General features: G+C 36.7%; 1 protein-coding gene across 5 annotated transcripts in view; it reads right to left on the reverse strand.

The window, feature by feature from the left end:
* arhgap42 (Rho GTPase activating protein 42) overlaps positions 1-16,924 on the reverse strand; it is a 137,394-nt gene that overhangs the window by 83,425 nt on the left and 37,045 nt on the right. The gene's annotated exons all lie outside the window — the stretch shown is intronic.

Below are 16,924 nucleotides of genomic sequence, written 5' to 3' on the forward strand. Positions count from 1 at the left end.
GAATATTTAAATCTCTCACTGAAGAAAAACAACCAATACATTATTATTATACTGATTGAAAATGTAACCTAAACCTCAGAGACTGCTTAAACAGATAATCAATAACTCCAAGTAACTTGTTGCATGTTTCTCCAGTACTGTAGGTCTCCATAAATGCATGCCTGAGAGTTTCCCCTAATTCAAAACAAGTTTTTATATTCTATATTTTCAGTTTTTATTAACTGTTAAACCATCCCTGTATTCTCCTTAGAGGACACTTCAATTAGGTGTGTTTTATTTTGTTCCGGTGGTAAAACATTTAAAATAAATTGCTTTCTGAATATGTATGAAATCATTTTATGAAAATAGAACTTAGCCCCAGGATGCAAAAACTCCAATGGCTCACTAAGCTTAGGGACACACATTTTGCCAAAATATATTAATATACTAAATCAAGCAAAAATCCTCCTGCAGTCTGCCACACCTGCCTTCAGTGTCATACTCAAGCCAAATATCTAAAGCCTCAAAGCTTCTTCTCTACTGTATGAACCAAAAGCCATATTGTAAACAGAGTTGCTTCACAAAGAAGACGTGTCAACAGTTGAGAAGCTCCATAATCCTGACAAGGAGTGCAAAATGCAAAACGTTTGTGCCGAAGGGAAACACACAGAGCTCTCTATAATGAAATGAATGAAACACCTTAAATGAGTGCAGCTTCCAGCAGATTGTAGAACACATAATGGTAAGTTTAAGTGGTGTAATTATTTAGAAAAATATGATTTGGTTTTAACAGGGCTGTTTAGGGCCATTTTATTTTGAATGTGAGAAAGCAGCAGTTGAATAATTAGCATATTCTTTGGATATGAAAAAATAGGTAGATAAATCTGTTGACCTGAACCTCCAGTGAATTATGCATTATCAGCGTCAGGCTTTTCTTTCAGATGTGCATCACCATCGATGGAAGATGTATTTGATTTTAACCAGGCTATTTTGAAGACTGTGCTCACTGATTTTTACCAACATGTGGACTTTGCAACTAGGGGTGAAAACACTTTAGACCTGGTTTACTCTTACATCAAAGATGCAATCAGAGCAGCACCCCGCCACCACCTCGCATCATCGGATCACCTCTGTGTCATGCTAATTCCTGCATACAAGCCCCAGCTAATCACAGTTAAAGAGGTCCGAGTGTGGTCTGAGGGTGTCATCGAGGAACTCCAAGACTGTTTTGAATGCTCTGACTGGAATATCTTCTAAATATAGATGAGTATGCCATGATTGTGTCAGCCTAGCCTGAAGTAGTCCGACTCAATTCTAGTCAGAATATGAGTCTGATACTGCTCCATAGAGCTGTGATTATGGGGCGTGTTTCGAACGAACCAGGAAAAAAAATGCCTCTGCACTCAATTGGATAGACCTACAACCAATAAGAGCAACGGAGTGCGTGACGTATGTTAAGCGAGGCATAGTTGTTGTCCACAAAAATCAAAGCGTGCAGTTGCACGCCTATAATAAGAAGATGAGACTTGATCGCGTTTCTCTGTTCCTCTTTTAAAATTAATTTGTTGTTGATATCTTATAGAACAGACCTAATAGCAGAATCTACTCACCTAAACTCTCCAGCGGCAGCCATTATTGTTGTCACCCAAGCGCGCATTGGTCACATGGTTGATTACGTTACTGTTGGTCATCTGTCCATCATCGTATAAAGCCCGCCCTGACAATTTGATTGGATCGCCTGACAGTGGGCGATAATACTCGCGCTACTATGGAGCAGAGCCAGACCGAACTTCCCCGACCTCAAACTTTGTGGGCGGGACTAAGTTCGGAACAGCACCCAGGCTAGTGTCAGCCTACATCAACCAATGCATTGAGGAAGTCATCATCAAAAAGAACATCACCACCCGAGCAAACCAATGACCCTGGATGAATGGGGAGGTTCGGAAATCGCCAAAAGCACGAAACTCAGCTTTCAAGTCTGGTGATAAAGAGGCACTGCACTGAGGGCAGCGCGTGCCAACATAAACCGTGCCATCAGATCAGCGAAGCAGAACCACAGCCAGAAAATCCAGTATCTTTTCCAAGATAGCAGCAACACCAGGAGGATGTGGAAAGGCATATGGGCGATTACAGATTGCAACTTTACCTGGACTGTAAACACCACCTCACTGGTCAAAAGGGCATAAAAGTGCATGAACTTCCTGAGGAGGATGAAGAGAGAACACTTGCCCCTGCCCATCCTCACGACGTTTTGCAGAAGCACAATAGAGAGAGTTCTGACCAGCTGTCTCACTGTTTGGTTTGGAGGCTACTGTGCCTCAAACTGCGAGAAGGTGAGGAGAGTAGTGAGAACTGCAGAGAAGATCATTGGGGCTCCTCTCCCCTCCATAAAAGACATTTCATCCCAGCGCTACATGTCCCGAGCCCATAACATCATAAATGACCCCTCACACACCCACCATGGACAGTTCTTCCAGCTGCCCTCTAGGAAGAGGCTCTGCAAAAGCTTCTTCCCCACTGGCAATACACTGCTGAATGTTGGAAAAACCCGTAAATCATATCTCTGTCTTACATTTGATCACAATGTTTAAATTTTTATCACTGCTGCTCTTTAAGAAATGGAACTTTCTTGAGAGCTGTATTGAACGAAATCTCATTTTGTATACACTCTGTGTGTACAAAATAACAATATAGTTTGTCTAAGTCTAAAGTATAGGTAAGTCATCTGCAATGCCTCAGGAAAGGTGCAAAATCAAAACAGCAGCATTGTTTGGTAAACAAAATGAGAAAAAATGCATGAAAACAATATAAGAAAAATATGTAATAAAACTATACATTTTTATTGCACATTATGAAATGTTTAGCAATTCATAATGTATGATGTATGATGATGTAATGATGAGTATAAAGCTACTGTAGGACAAGCTCAGCCAGAGGCACGTCAAGTTCCCAAACCCAAGAAGCGAGATCTGTTCTGGGGATGGTGGAGGTATTTCTGGTCTGGTCAGGAAGCTTCTTTCTTCACAATGTCAGTATATCTTTCATGTACAGCACTCACCATCATCTGTGGCACGAGTCAGTCAAAGACAGGGCAGGGACATGAGAGAGATTTATCTGGTCAGCATATTCTGTATAGTGCTCCTGCAGAAGGTGGCAAAAACTGAAGACGGGAGATGTACCTTCCGATGTACCTTCAGCAATTTGTGCACTGCAAAACTTTCTTTATCAAACCTTAGGACCAGGTTAGGGTATCTATTATCTGCATCACCATGAATTTATGGTGCTGGCCCTTTTCACTGCTGTGTTGTTAATGACAAGAGGTTCGTAGCTAAGGCTGACTCTTCCTGAAATCATTGATGATCCTTGTGGTGTTTTTAATATTCAGGACAAGGTTTTTGGTTTTTCACTAATCGGGTATTGCCCTCACAAATAAGGCCAACTACTGCGGTGTCATCTGCAAACTTCAAAAAGTAGTTTGTGGTAGCCATGGGTCATCGGTCGTGTGTCTACAGGGTGTAAAGGAGGGGTCTACTGGTGAAGCCTTGAATGAGCCCAATGCTGAGAGACGCAACACTATTCATGTCCACCTGCACAGGCTTGTGTCAAACCAAATCAAAGTGGTTGTTGGGCTAGTCTAGGAAGTTGATATTTTTACACAGGAATATCAACAGGGGGGCAGTTTTATAAATCATTATGGCCAAAATGACAGAACAGAAATGTGAAAAAAATCATCTAGCTTTACTAAAGTAAAGTCTTACTAATTATTTATATTTAAAGCATAAAAAACTACTACTATTTTATAACTTTTTTATTATTAAACAAAGACAAAATTACTGCAGATTTGAAATTTCTTTTATTATAAGCAATTTACATTAGCAGTTAGCGTTAGTAACTGAGATTACCAAAAGATTTCGATGTGTCAAATCCAGAATGTTCAACAAAAGAGGCTAAGGGCTCTTAAAAATGAACTAATTTGTTGTTTTCCATTCAGCCCTTCTTTTTTCAGCTGAAAGTTTTGTCCTTTTTCATAGTGTGAATGTACCACAGACATGTCTCAACCTACCAGAAACATTAGTACCTAGAGGGCACCAATGCATGCATAGGGGAAGCATTCAAACTCCATGCAGTGAGAGCCAAAGCCAGCCTTCTTGAACAATTTTCAAAAGAATTTGTATCTTTATATTTAGAACCTTCCAAAATAAAGTTTAACATCGTTACAACTTGACAGTTCTTGGAATTGTAGTGGGAAAAATACAGATTTTTGAAAAACCAATAAAGCAGACATCTGCCAGGACTAAAAAAACTGAAAAAAATTTATTTATATTACTCTGCTTTTGATACTTCTTTTTTTGCTAAATGGATCCCAGTACCCAGTTTGAGTTCTTCTAAAATACACAAGGTTTATCTAATTGATCATGCATTTATAATAAAAGTGAAAACATAAAAATATACCATTCTTTTTAAATAGTATAAACTTTGCATTTTCTTTTGTTGTCAAATTAACTTGTACAGAAGAATTTCTTTTTGTATTTCTCAAATGTTGGTGAACTCACAACAAACACTAACCTAATACTACTTCAAATTAGTTTCTGTTTATTTAAAGCAAGACAAATGTTTAGTAATTCAGACAAATAAATAAAAAAATGACACGGTAACTTCTTAGGAATATGCAGAAAATACTTCATTTGTGTAAAAAAACTGCACCTTTATGTCTATTGATGGGAATTTTCAGAGAATAATAAGACCTTGAAATCATTGTTATCTAAAGAGTGTTTGTTTAACTTTGAGATTTTAGTCAATAGCTGAGAAATGTTTTGCTCTGCGAAGCAATGATCCACAATGGTTTGCTTTGTGGAGTGAATTCTTACATATATTTTAACATACCAATCAAGTCATAGAGCAGAGCAAAAAATAAAAATAAATAAATAAAATTGTTATAAAGGGGTGCTTTGTGTACAATTTTAAGGGAATAGATTAATTCAATTACGCCTGGAATAACATTGTAAGAACTTTATGTGTAAAAACGCAGCACTTTGAATTCTTTCCAGATGCACTGTGCATATTTTCCTAGATAAAAGTGCCATCCTTATGAAACCTAGATAGTTTTTTGAAGCGATAGACTTAATTCTAAAGTTAAAAAAAAAATAATGCTGTTTAAATAATGTGTTGAACCCCCTTTGTTGAGCCTATTTCTATACCTATTCAAATCATCTTGCATCTTTTGCACCTTTACAGATATAAAAGCAGTTTATTTGGTTTCCGTAAAACTCGGATCGGTTTACTGAAGTCAAAAAGTGAAAACTTAGTTGTCTCGGGACATAGGGTATGTTAATACAGCACTGGATGATTCACAGTGAGGGGTGACAGCTCTTTGAGCACTCACTGTTCTTCTCACAAGTGCCAGGAACTGTATTTTTTTATTTTTTTGGAGGGGGGAGGAAGAGGGGCTTGCAGTGACGGGTGCCAAAAAACCTTCCTTCTAGACCTTCTTTTCAATGCAGGCAGGGGACAAACTCACACAGGTTTCAAGGAAAAGTTGTGCTTGACAGCATTTGAAAACAGAGTAAAATAATATCCTTTTAAGACCAGCTGTCAAACTCCATGCTCGCTGACATTCACACATCAGCAATTGTGAAAGTAACTTGAATAAAAACTATAGCAAGTTCACTGATCAGAATGCTTAGTTCTGTCCATAAAATTTAAGACCATAAGAAAATTCCTACCATAGTTTTAAAATTAATAAAAAGACAAATACATCAAATCTTTCTTGTGATGCTCTCCTTTTATGAATCTTGGATGTTTATTTCATTCCTGGAGTTTCACTATGATTTAATGCCCCATTTTTTTTCTGTATGATATTCAATATAAAAAATTTGGCTTAGACAAAATGTTCCAATAAAGAGACTCAATTGAATAAATACCTTACTTTATCTAATATATAGAAAAGGGGTGTGAAGTGCAATAGATTTGGAACAAAATGAGACAGGAAGACAGGAGAAGTAAAGAGAGTAAAAAAAAAAAAAAAGAAATCATAGCAAAAACTTACAGGACAGACTAGACCTTCTGTAACATTTGAAAAAGGAAACTGACAGTAATGGCCATTGAAAGATGGAAAAAATCAACGAAAATTCCTAATCCGGGGAAACAGGTAAATGGCCTGAGAGTACTGAGCACAGACAGGTTGGCTGATTTAATGACTGTAACCTTCTTGCCCAGAGATATGTTACATTAATGGAGTTATATGAAATCTACAAAACATGAATGAAATATAGAGACCTAATGTACAACATATGAGATGTAAATAATAATAATAATAATAAAAAAATAAGTCCTTGGAAAAAAAAGAAAACATCCGACTATCAAGAACCCAGGAAAATAAATACAGAAGACAAGACCTAACAACAAAAAGCAAACACCTAAAGATTGTGACAGAGTGTTATATTTATATGTTATGAAACATTCTTAATTTTTTCAGAATCTCTAATCATTTAGGCAGTAATTTATGCATATCATGTTTGCTACTTGACTCAAGGAGGGAACTGCTCTTCAAGTGTGATTACTTTCAATTTAGGGCACTTGAAATTTGTAGTTCTTAGAGTTTGCTGCCACTTTTTATTCATGCAAGTTCTGTATTTACACAAATGAATTACTTACGAATAAAATTTTTCTAATGAGAAATAAAACATATTGAAGAGAAAAAAATTTACAGATTTCTATTAATAGATCATTTTATCAATGCAAAGTTTCCCAATAAACAAACATTGACATTAAAATAAAAGCTTTAGCCATCAAAGCTTACTGTAGACTCTGATCTTTGTATGACGTAATGTTATCACATCATTCACACACTGCTTTGTTTTAAAAAGATATAAATATAAAAAATATAAACACGGATGTCTGGGGGACAGTGATTCGACTACAGCTTATGAATGCTGGTGTACCATAAATGATAAATTATGAACAGTTCAGTTTGTGCCTTCAAGTCGTTGCCCATAGGAAGACATTACTTGGATATAACCTAACGGAATAGCTTCAGAACAGCTCCGAATGACACAAAACTCATATGGGTGAGTAGAACATGATGTAATAACGTAAAATTAAGGGCCCGATGTAAAAAAAAAAAAAAAAAGAAATTCTCCTTTAAGGGGTTTATCAAGTTTTTCTATTAACAACCAAAACAGCATTAAGGGCAATGTGCATCTTTGTCACATAATGTAAATAATCCCAGATCAATTCATGTGTCTTCTCTAGCATATCTCCACTCTGGCATTACTTCTCTTGCAAATACCAGTAAGGTCCTGCTTAAGAATGAAGAGCAGCGCCATCCAACGGATGGTGGTAACATTAAGAGAATGAAAGCATTTCCTTTTAAGAGGATGTTATTAATTAATCATATGGAACAAGTTTAATTCAATAAAACATTAATCCACAATGTGCTGGTGATGATTATAGGTCATCCAGTTCATAGTCATTTCAAAAAAGTAAAAAAAAAACAATCCACTGAACTTTGCTTCCAAGTTTGAAGACATTTCGCTTACCATCCAGGAAGCTTTTTCAATTTAAAATGTAAGAATTAAAGCTTTATGTAGTAGCCCAAAAACTCTAATGCAGCGACAGAGTTGATACCTTCCTGCTATCATCTCAACCCCATGCAGGGGACAAAAACATCTTGCTTGGTCAGCCAAACCAACAATTGCCCTTAACAACCCCCCTTTCTCAGGCACAGACCAGTATCGGGTATTGCAGGCTAACAAAGAACCCAAAACTGACTCCCCATTCCTAAGGGTTCGACCCGTTCTTCGGGTTCAATTTGTATGTCATCTAAGCCAAAACAAGCTTTTGCGCTACTGTATAAGGCTTGTAACTCAATGCTGATTCTAACATTTTAAATTGAAAAAAAACTTCCTGGATTAGAGGATAAACGTCTTAAAACTTGAAAAGAAAGTGCAGTGGATTTTTTTTGTTCCACTTCCATATGGTGCTCTTTCCTCGTTCTGGCTTGGAGGGAGACTTCCGGGTTTTTCCTCCTCACCTGCGGCTTGTTGGGTCATTACCAGAGGAGTATAAGAGCTATGGACTGTCCCCACCTCAATGCCAGAGTGTTTGCCAGTATTGGGTACTCTACCTCCTGAGATTAGCTGAGTCTAATTCTTGCCTTTGTCTCTCTGAGCCTAAACTTTTGCCTTTGTCTCTTTTTGTGTTCTCCGGGAAGGAAACCCTCCGGATCCACTGGATAAACCTGGTCCTTCTCCTCCCTTGGAAGGAAAAACTTTCGTCTCTCTGAGTAAGGGAAAACCCTCATCTGAGCCGTTCAAGCCCACCTCTGGAAACCCAGTGGCAGTCTGTTCCTTTGCTCCTCTGGACCAAACTCTAGTCTGCCTGTCCACCCTCCAACTAGTTTTGCACCTCTGGACTAATTCCCCACAAACAGGACCCAAGGATCACCAAGAAACCCCCAAACGCGAGCCCACTCAAAACAATTCATTGGCCTTGTTCAGTTTCCCTACGGACCGCAAACTCATCCTGTGATCTCCCCCTTAAGAGTTTTGGGTTCCAGTTCATCAGACCGCTGGGTTCCCCGCTGAGAAATACCTGCTTTCTCTCTCTCTCTCTCTCTCTCTCTCTCTCTATGCATTGTAACCCTCACCAATAAACCTGTTGACTGTTACTTGCTCTCTGAGTGTGTTTCCTGCATGTGGGTTCGAACCCATCATGACACTAGCAACAAGAAAAAGAACTAATAATAAAAGGAGACTTAAACAATATAAACAGTGAACAGAAGACAATACAGGAAAGACAAAACTCAAAACAAAAGGTACAAACTCTTACAAAAAATGCATATTGACAATAATAACAACCCAAACTAATTCAGAAACATGCTTAAGTCAAAATCGTAAATATATGTGGATCAACATATGGCTGAATTTCAAATATAGAAGGTCGTATAATAGACGAGTTAATAGCCCAAAAGGACACAATACCAGCTTTGCTTTACTCCACTCCCTTTACCAAATAAAGTTAACTCTATCTATCATCATTGAGATGCATTTATGGCTCAATATTTTACAGAAATGACTCTCAGCTTTCTTACTCTGACAATTCACATCACATACTTTACATTAAAAATATTTCTTTCATCGCTAGACAGCTAATACATCAAAGAATGCTGCACTTTTTTCAAACTGGTAGGGTTGTAGAAAAGTATTATGTGCTTAAAAAAAATCTGAAAATTTGTTCCTCTATATTACTTATCAGTGTAAGTCACATGTAACCTGACAGATTCTCTGTTGTTTAATCAAAACCATTTTGTTAAATAGAACAACAAAACAAACAAAAACACCAAATCAATATTTTTCAGGTATTCTATTCTTGAAGAAGCAAAATAGCGATTATATAGGTGTTGTTTGTTTCTGACCAATTACAGACGCAAATAGTGGCATTTGTCTAAATGCATTTCCAAACACCTCAATATGATAATCACTAAACACAGTAATACAATTGTAACTCAGCAGAATATTCTTTTCAGTTCACAAACATTTATTCTGTGGCATTTCAGAACCGCAACAATGTTTAATCTCTACCCTCCTTCCACACCTGAAGCACCACAATAAGTTATTTTGTTTTTTACTGCATGAAAAAAAAAACTCCTCAGGAAAAACAGTGAAATTATCTTGTACACCTATTTTATGAGCACAGTCTTAAACCTTAAACTTATCAGCATTGAGTCACTACTGGCCAAGAGCAACTGTTTATTGCTTGCAGAGTGATGAGTGTAACATGACCACTTAAGAATTAGAGCAGCTTTAACAGTTTAATATTCTGCAGGGAGAGGCATGACTAGGTTATCATTTTCTGCACACAGCTTGCCTAAAATACAACCTCCCACTTTATTTTTATTTTAGTCCTGTTGGGAAATAAAAAAAGACACTAAAAACAACATTCTTCCATACATGAAAAACACCTCACTGTAGCTAAAAGACATATTTGCACAAAGCATATCATTACTCCATATCACACAGATTTTTATTGTTGTGCGGATGTACATTAATAACTGAATATGATATCACGCTGCTTCTTATACTGTGATATATGTTAACTTATCTGAAAAGAAAATACCTATTTCTAAACACGAGTTGTGGAACATTAAGGGCTATAGTGGCTTTAAAATTGCATTATTAGATGTGTTAGATCCAATAATTTTTAACTGTACGTTTAAGTTTGGTTAAGAGGCTAAAACTTCATGGGGTAACTGTCATAAAGGGGTATTTCACTTGTATTCTTTAGTCATATCCAATATTTTGTTGCTGTTGTTGTTTCGGACAGGTGAAGCTCAGCCATTGTGGAGGTTATTTCTAATGTTCTGTAGTTCAGCACATGTGGCCAGTAACAAAAAAATAAAAAAGTAGGCAAGTTTGATGTTAGCTGTAGCAACCCATAGGGGCAGGTGAATCTCAGTCAAAGCTGACATTGCATGCGCATATTACATATGCATTATACAAAATAACACTGGATAATTAGGACATTTGACACATTTCTTAATGTAGTTGTATAAAAGGGTCGTATAAGCATGGCTTGACATTGCTGCTGCCACCGTATCGTACAATATCCAAAAATTTATAGAATCCATTATTTTATTTTTATTAGAAACCCAAGAAAATTTGTTTTAGGATCTTTGTGCAACAATAAACCAAGTTAAATACAATATACCAGATTAAATAAAAGCATACCAAATATGTTTGCTCTACTTAGAAAAGCATATCCATGAAAAATGTTTGGTGTCTTTTTACATCAAGGGTTCCAATGGCAAAAAGCGAACCATTCTTTATCTGTGGTCTGAGGGTGCACAGAATCTTTTAGAGTGCATTAAGAGGCCTCTGAGCTGCACCTATGACCCACCTCCTCTGGAGGATAATGCTTCAGTGATCAGAAAGCCCAAAATTGTTATCTTTCATTCTGGTAAGGGACTCAAAACCAAAGACTGACTGAGGTGAAAGTCAGCATTTAATAATGAAATAAAAAAAAAACAACAGGTTGATCTTGCACATGAAGAACAGGGCTTTGAGTAAAAGCAGAGTAATGAAGAAATGGGCATTAGCCTTAGAAAATTGGCCAGAAATAACACTACATGCATGCCCCAACTTCTGAGTATTGTTTCGCCAAGTCTATGAAATTCCTGCAGTATATTTTAGAAATATGTTTATAAAAGAAAAATACATAATCAAGCAGGTGAAAGTCAGTCTGTGCTCATTCTGAACTCATGAGTTCTTCCCTCTTTTAAAGTTTCTCTGTCAGTGACACTGGTAGTTCAAGAAGTCTATTTCCCCAAATCACTGTAATAAATTAGCAATAAGAATACTAACTAAATCTGAAAATACAAACTAAAGGTCACCAGACAAATGTTAAACATCACTCTTTGGATGAACCCAGGTTTACAATGCAGGCAGCATATTCATTGTTTGGTCTTGGCTAAGAAGCGTTAGAAAAAAAATAACAAAATATCTGGAAAACAACAGGTACATCTCCAAAAATTAGAATGTTTTGAAAGCGTTAGGATTAATCTTTACACGGTAATAAGCAGGTATGTTTTATTTTTCCCTTGTTTTCATCAAGCATTACTTATTTATTTGTTGAATAAATAAGAGTTCTGATGGATGGTTTGAATTGTGAAGATAATGTAACCCTAGTTTGTTTAGTGTAAGGCCTGAAAAATACATATAAATACACACACACGTTTTATATATATATATATATATATAGCCTCCGTCACTTGAGAGAATTGGGGGCTGTTGAATTCAGAGAAGCCCATATCCCTGAACAGCACACAGAGCTTTTTGCTTTACATGATTAATTCACAATTATAATTAAATACCAAACAAGATAGTCTCTAAAAAAAATTGACATTTAGTTGTCATCCACCTCTGTTAGATGTACTTTTTGTCACCGACTCACAAATTGCTTCTCGCCTGCTTTCTCCTCTCATCAGTGGCCATATCTTTACTTCAAACAGTGCAGAACTTGAAACACTATTTCCTCTAAAGTAAGAAAAGCATTCGGTGATACAGAGTTAACTGCATCCACTATTCATGAGACAGAGGATTAATTAGATATCATCTATTAAAACAGGGGAGGTGGTTGTTATAACTCTTTATTTGCAATTCTATATCAAACCTGCAGAAGTTGTTTCACAGATGTTGGCGCAGCATGGATGTGTGTAATTACATTCTTTTGTTCCTCCTTTATCCTGCTTGAGAATTTGTGCTTGAACTCTATTTCAAGGTCTCCCACTCATCTGTCTTTACCAGAGTAAAAGATGAATGGAGCATAATGGGGTGGCATACTGTTAACATGAAAGTGGGTAGCTGTTGGCTACCAGAAATGGGACTAAGTGACTTAAGATTCCAGCAATTACTTTACAGAAGCAAAACGTGGTGTGTAACAAAATGTTATGCCTGAAACTGCTGCAGTTTTAAATAAACACAAAATTTGTCACCACACTAAAGTGATGCAGTATGTAGTCAAAGTCAGCTCTACCTTTTCTGATGAACATATCTATCTTTCTTAGTCCTGGATGCAATGGTAATATGCTTTATGTTTCAGACTTGTATTTTGAATAAGTAGATTTTGCTCATCTGAGCGGCATACTGTAGATAAGCAGCAAATAAAAGTTGATTACATATGCTAATTTGAATAAGTTAAAGTAACCAGCTCTTGCAGAAGCCACCTAGTGTCATATTGTATTGTATATTTTTGGTAGAGGAATCAAAAACACTCAAAAACCTAAAAAAAAAAAAAAACAGAGTACCAAACAGAGTTAGAAATGTAGGGGGAAAAAATGCCATTGTTTTGTTGCAGCTCATGTTCTGTGGAATTCATAGCTTCTTTTTGTTAGAGGTGTCTAGCATTGGAAGTGGGCCTGTATACTGCTAGACGTCCAAGAAATTCTGCACTTAAGCCTTTTGTAAAGTAGCACCAAGACCATGAAAAGTAGGCTGCTAATATGACTGTCATCATAGTGGAGGGCCCTCCGATACCACAAGGGAGGGAGGATTCCCTTCAAACCACCACCGGGTCAATGGGAAGACCCTCAGTTTGGGAGTTTGGAAGGAAAGTTAATTTGTTGTTGGTATTTATTGGTCTAGCTGTGTCTTTTATTTTGCGTAGCTGCAGGACAATTCGGACAAAGAAAGAAGAAAGTAAAAACTTTTGATTATAAAAGAAGGCCCTATTGAAATAATTTCATTTTCAAAGATTCATCAATCCTGTGAAAAGAAGCAACATTTTATTAAACTGAAACAGGAGAGGGCACCGGTTAACTTTCTCCAAGAAACTGTTTAAAGTCAATCATAACACTAAACGTTACAAAGACATTGATTTAAATATGTTTTCTCTTTCAAAACAAAACACAAAAGGGGTGTTTTCATACTAATTTCAAGCTCCGTTAACTACGAACACCTGTCTGAGGAAAAAGATGCAGAGGGAAGATTTATTAAGATCTCTGGGAGAATAGAAGAATTGGAGGTAACTTATATAAACTCCTACATACCAATGGGAAGTAACAAATATTTGATCTAATTAACTCACAGGGAGAGTAAGCGTGCTGAGATGATTTCAACTTAACACTTACCAAATTAGATGTTTCAAGGGGAACTATTAGTGGAAACACATTAATTAAACCATAATATTATTGTTGAAATAATAGGTAATTATAGATGTTTGAAGGGATTAATACCCTAAAAGGAAGGAATACACAAACTGACATAATTTCTATTCCAGAGTGGACTATTTTTTCATGTTTAGGGTAATGGTAATACTTATAGAATGCAATCATGTAAAATGAAAGCTACTGACAAAAGCTATTGATATTTGAATTCATAGAATTGTATTACACTGATGAGGGCTCACAAATTATGATATAGGATGCTTTTTTTCCCATTTAAACCGAAATAAAATATAAAAATCAATTAACTTTTCTTTTTTTTTTTCAGGGGCCTTAATCCTCTTCCATACACCAATACCAGCATCCATTGCAGATTTTAGCATCTTCCTAGTTTAGATGATTTTTTTCATACATCAAGGTCAATAATGTAAATCACTCTGTCAAACTCACTCAGCTTCCGGTTGAAAAATGTTTCTTTTAAAAACAAAAATGAATACAATGAATCGTTTACAAGGGTAAACAAAAGGAACACCAGTTATTACTTGAAAAATGGTCAGCATAAACAGACATAAGGTGTGTTCGATTTCATAGGCTGGGTCCTTCGAGGTCCGTGAAAGCAAGAAGACAGGAAGAGTTTTTGGCTGTGAATTCAAACAGGTCTAGCCTTCCCCATCTTTCACCACCCATACCCTCTGTTGCCTAGCAACCGTGACTTGACATAAAAGCAGGAAAAGAACGAATACCCACCCTCTTCCTTCTGTGTATTTTTCTATTATTATAATTCTTTTATTTTTTATGTTTGTTTAACTTGTAACTATCTTTTAACTTATTTGTTGCACTTTATAATGTTTGTTGTACAGCACTTTGGGCAGATGTAGCTGTTTTTAAATGTGCTATAAAAATAAAGTGGACATTGACATAGGAAATAAGATATTTGTTAACACTTTTCTTAAAAAGGCGAATTTGGAATTTATTTGTCTATTATATTAATTTCTTCAATAAATATGTTTTTAAGTTTAGGCACTTTAAAATTACTGGGGCTTCATTTAGATAAATTGATCAGTGTTTTTGGGATAAAATATATAATTTGTCCATATTCCTGGCTTGAGAATTAGGCATTATATTTATTATTTAAATCATCCAGTGACAATAACTCTCGACACTTCTCACTGTTGTTCTGGATGCTTTTTCATTTTCGAGGAGCTTCAACAGCACTACCATATCAGATTAATAGTGTCCAGACTGCAGTTATATTAGAATGTGTCCTTAAAGGACAGCCAAACCCATTGAAACAGGGACAGATAAAAATATTTAAATAAACCAAACATTACCTGCCACATATCTGACTTAACAACCATTTAAAAAAAGCTTTTTTCATTAATTTCAGACTGAACTATTCACATACTTGTATTATAGTCAACCACATATTCTCCTGTGTACCTTTTTCCTCTGACTACAAAGCCGCCACCTTGCTTGCAAGATAAAACGGACCCATCCTTCAAAACAGCCAAAAAGAAGGATGCATTTGTCGGCCACATAACGAGGAGTCTTGCAATCCGGACAAATCTCGGCACCGCACTGTGACGTAAAAGCTATATTTTACAGCTTAAAAACCTGTGTGAGTTTATGTATGAGTAACTTTCTACTTACTCTTAAGAAGTAGGTCAGGAATAAATTTCAGAGAGAAAATGCTTTTCCTATACTTGGTAAAAAATTGATTCAAAGGTTTTGGGGGGACAGTACTCTACTTGTCAGACCTACTATCTTGAGTACATCTGGCTAGTGGAAAATGCTACTGAGAGTCTTTTCCAGAAGATACATTGAGCCACAGATGCGCTTCCATCATAAGCAGTAGATTGTAGATCAATAAAGAGATGCAGTTGTCTGGCTGTTTTCCAAGGACCATCAATAATGGATGATCTTTTAGCTCTGGCATACTGACAGACTGCACATTGGCAAAAGAATCATGTGCTCTTGTCAAAGGAATGCATTATTTTCCTTTTTTTTAAAAGAAAGAATCAGGTGCTACAGTGTTAAAAACAGGGTCATTATCTCATTTTTACTTACTCCCTCCATGCTTCATTCAGTGGTCATGGAGGTGATGGGCAAAAGGTGAGGTGCAAACTGAACAGGCTTCGGTCCATCCATCTCAGGTAAGAGATAAACAGCCACACAATTAGGTTGATCTGTTCCCCTAACATAAATAGTTTTTTTCTGGCAGGAAGCCAATGTCTAATGAGAAATCCAACCCCTGGGTGAGGAAGACCTGGAAAGTTGACATGCAGTACGGAGGCCAGCAGAGCTTTAATTAGACAGGATTTATTTGGGAAACTCAATGTGCAGTTGGTAAAGGGAAATATTAGTTGATCTTGCAAAAATACTTTACATTGTTTTGCTTGATTTCTCGTTGGCATCATATGAATTCTCTAGAAACATTTAAGTGCTTATTTTGCATTCTTTGTAGCTAAATCTGTTACATGCACCTATTTTGTTTTTTTGGTATCTATGAGGAATAATAAACTTTTCATGAAGTGATAATTTAATGAATGCCATTGTGTAGCGCCCGGGAAGCAGTGTGGGGTTAAGGGTTTTGCTCAGGCACCCAGAGTGCAGGTCGTGGGGATCAAACCATGAACTTGCAACCTTCTCAGAGCACAAGTGCACTGCTCTAACCAAAACTCCCCACTTATTCTGCTGTGCTCCCATGTTGTTCATCTTCTTCTATGCTGGTGAATTGATAGACAGATTCCTCCATGACACCAACTAGCATTACTTCTGCATTCTACACCGCCCAATGCTGACGGAGGACTTGGTTCCACAATTGGTCAAAACAGGCATCAGCTCGTATCCAAGCACCAACATTCTGTGGCACAGGCTTGAACTGGTTAAAAAACGAAGGTTCTACTGGGGTAAAGGGAGCGTCAGTGTCGTATCTAACCCATTCAATGTATAAACGCTGGTTTCTGAGGGTTGCAGCCTGCACAAGGCATCAATACATACAAATGAAGCTAGTACTTGGGTAAAAAACTTCTGTATGTATATACTGTTGCTGTCCTGCTGCAAGGCGAACACAAACCAAAGTCTTAAGTCAACTGTAGCTACTTTACTAAAATTCTCCTGTTTTAGCTATGCTTTTCATTTTAAAGCTACAGTGTGTAATAATTACAGGGATATACAGTCAGAAATGTAATATATTATACATAACTATGTTATTTATCATCATCTACAAGCTCAGCCTCTTCACCTTAATATTTGCGTTGCCTTAGAATTCGTTATTTATAATTACAT

The sequence above is a fragment of the Cyprinodon variegatus genome, unplaced genomic scaffold (genome assembly GCF_000732505.1).
Source record: "Cyprinodon variegatus isolate N-32 unplaced genomic scaffold, C_variegatus-1.0 Scaffold427, whole genome shotgun sequence".
Classification (NCBI taxonomy): Eukaryota; Metazoa; Chordata; class Actinopteri; order Cyprinodontiformes; family Cyprinodontidae; genus Cyprinodon; species Cyprinodon variegatus.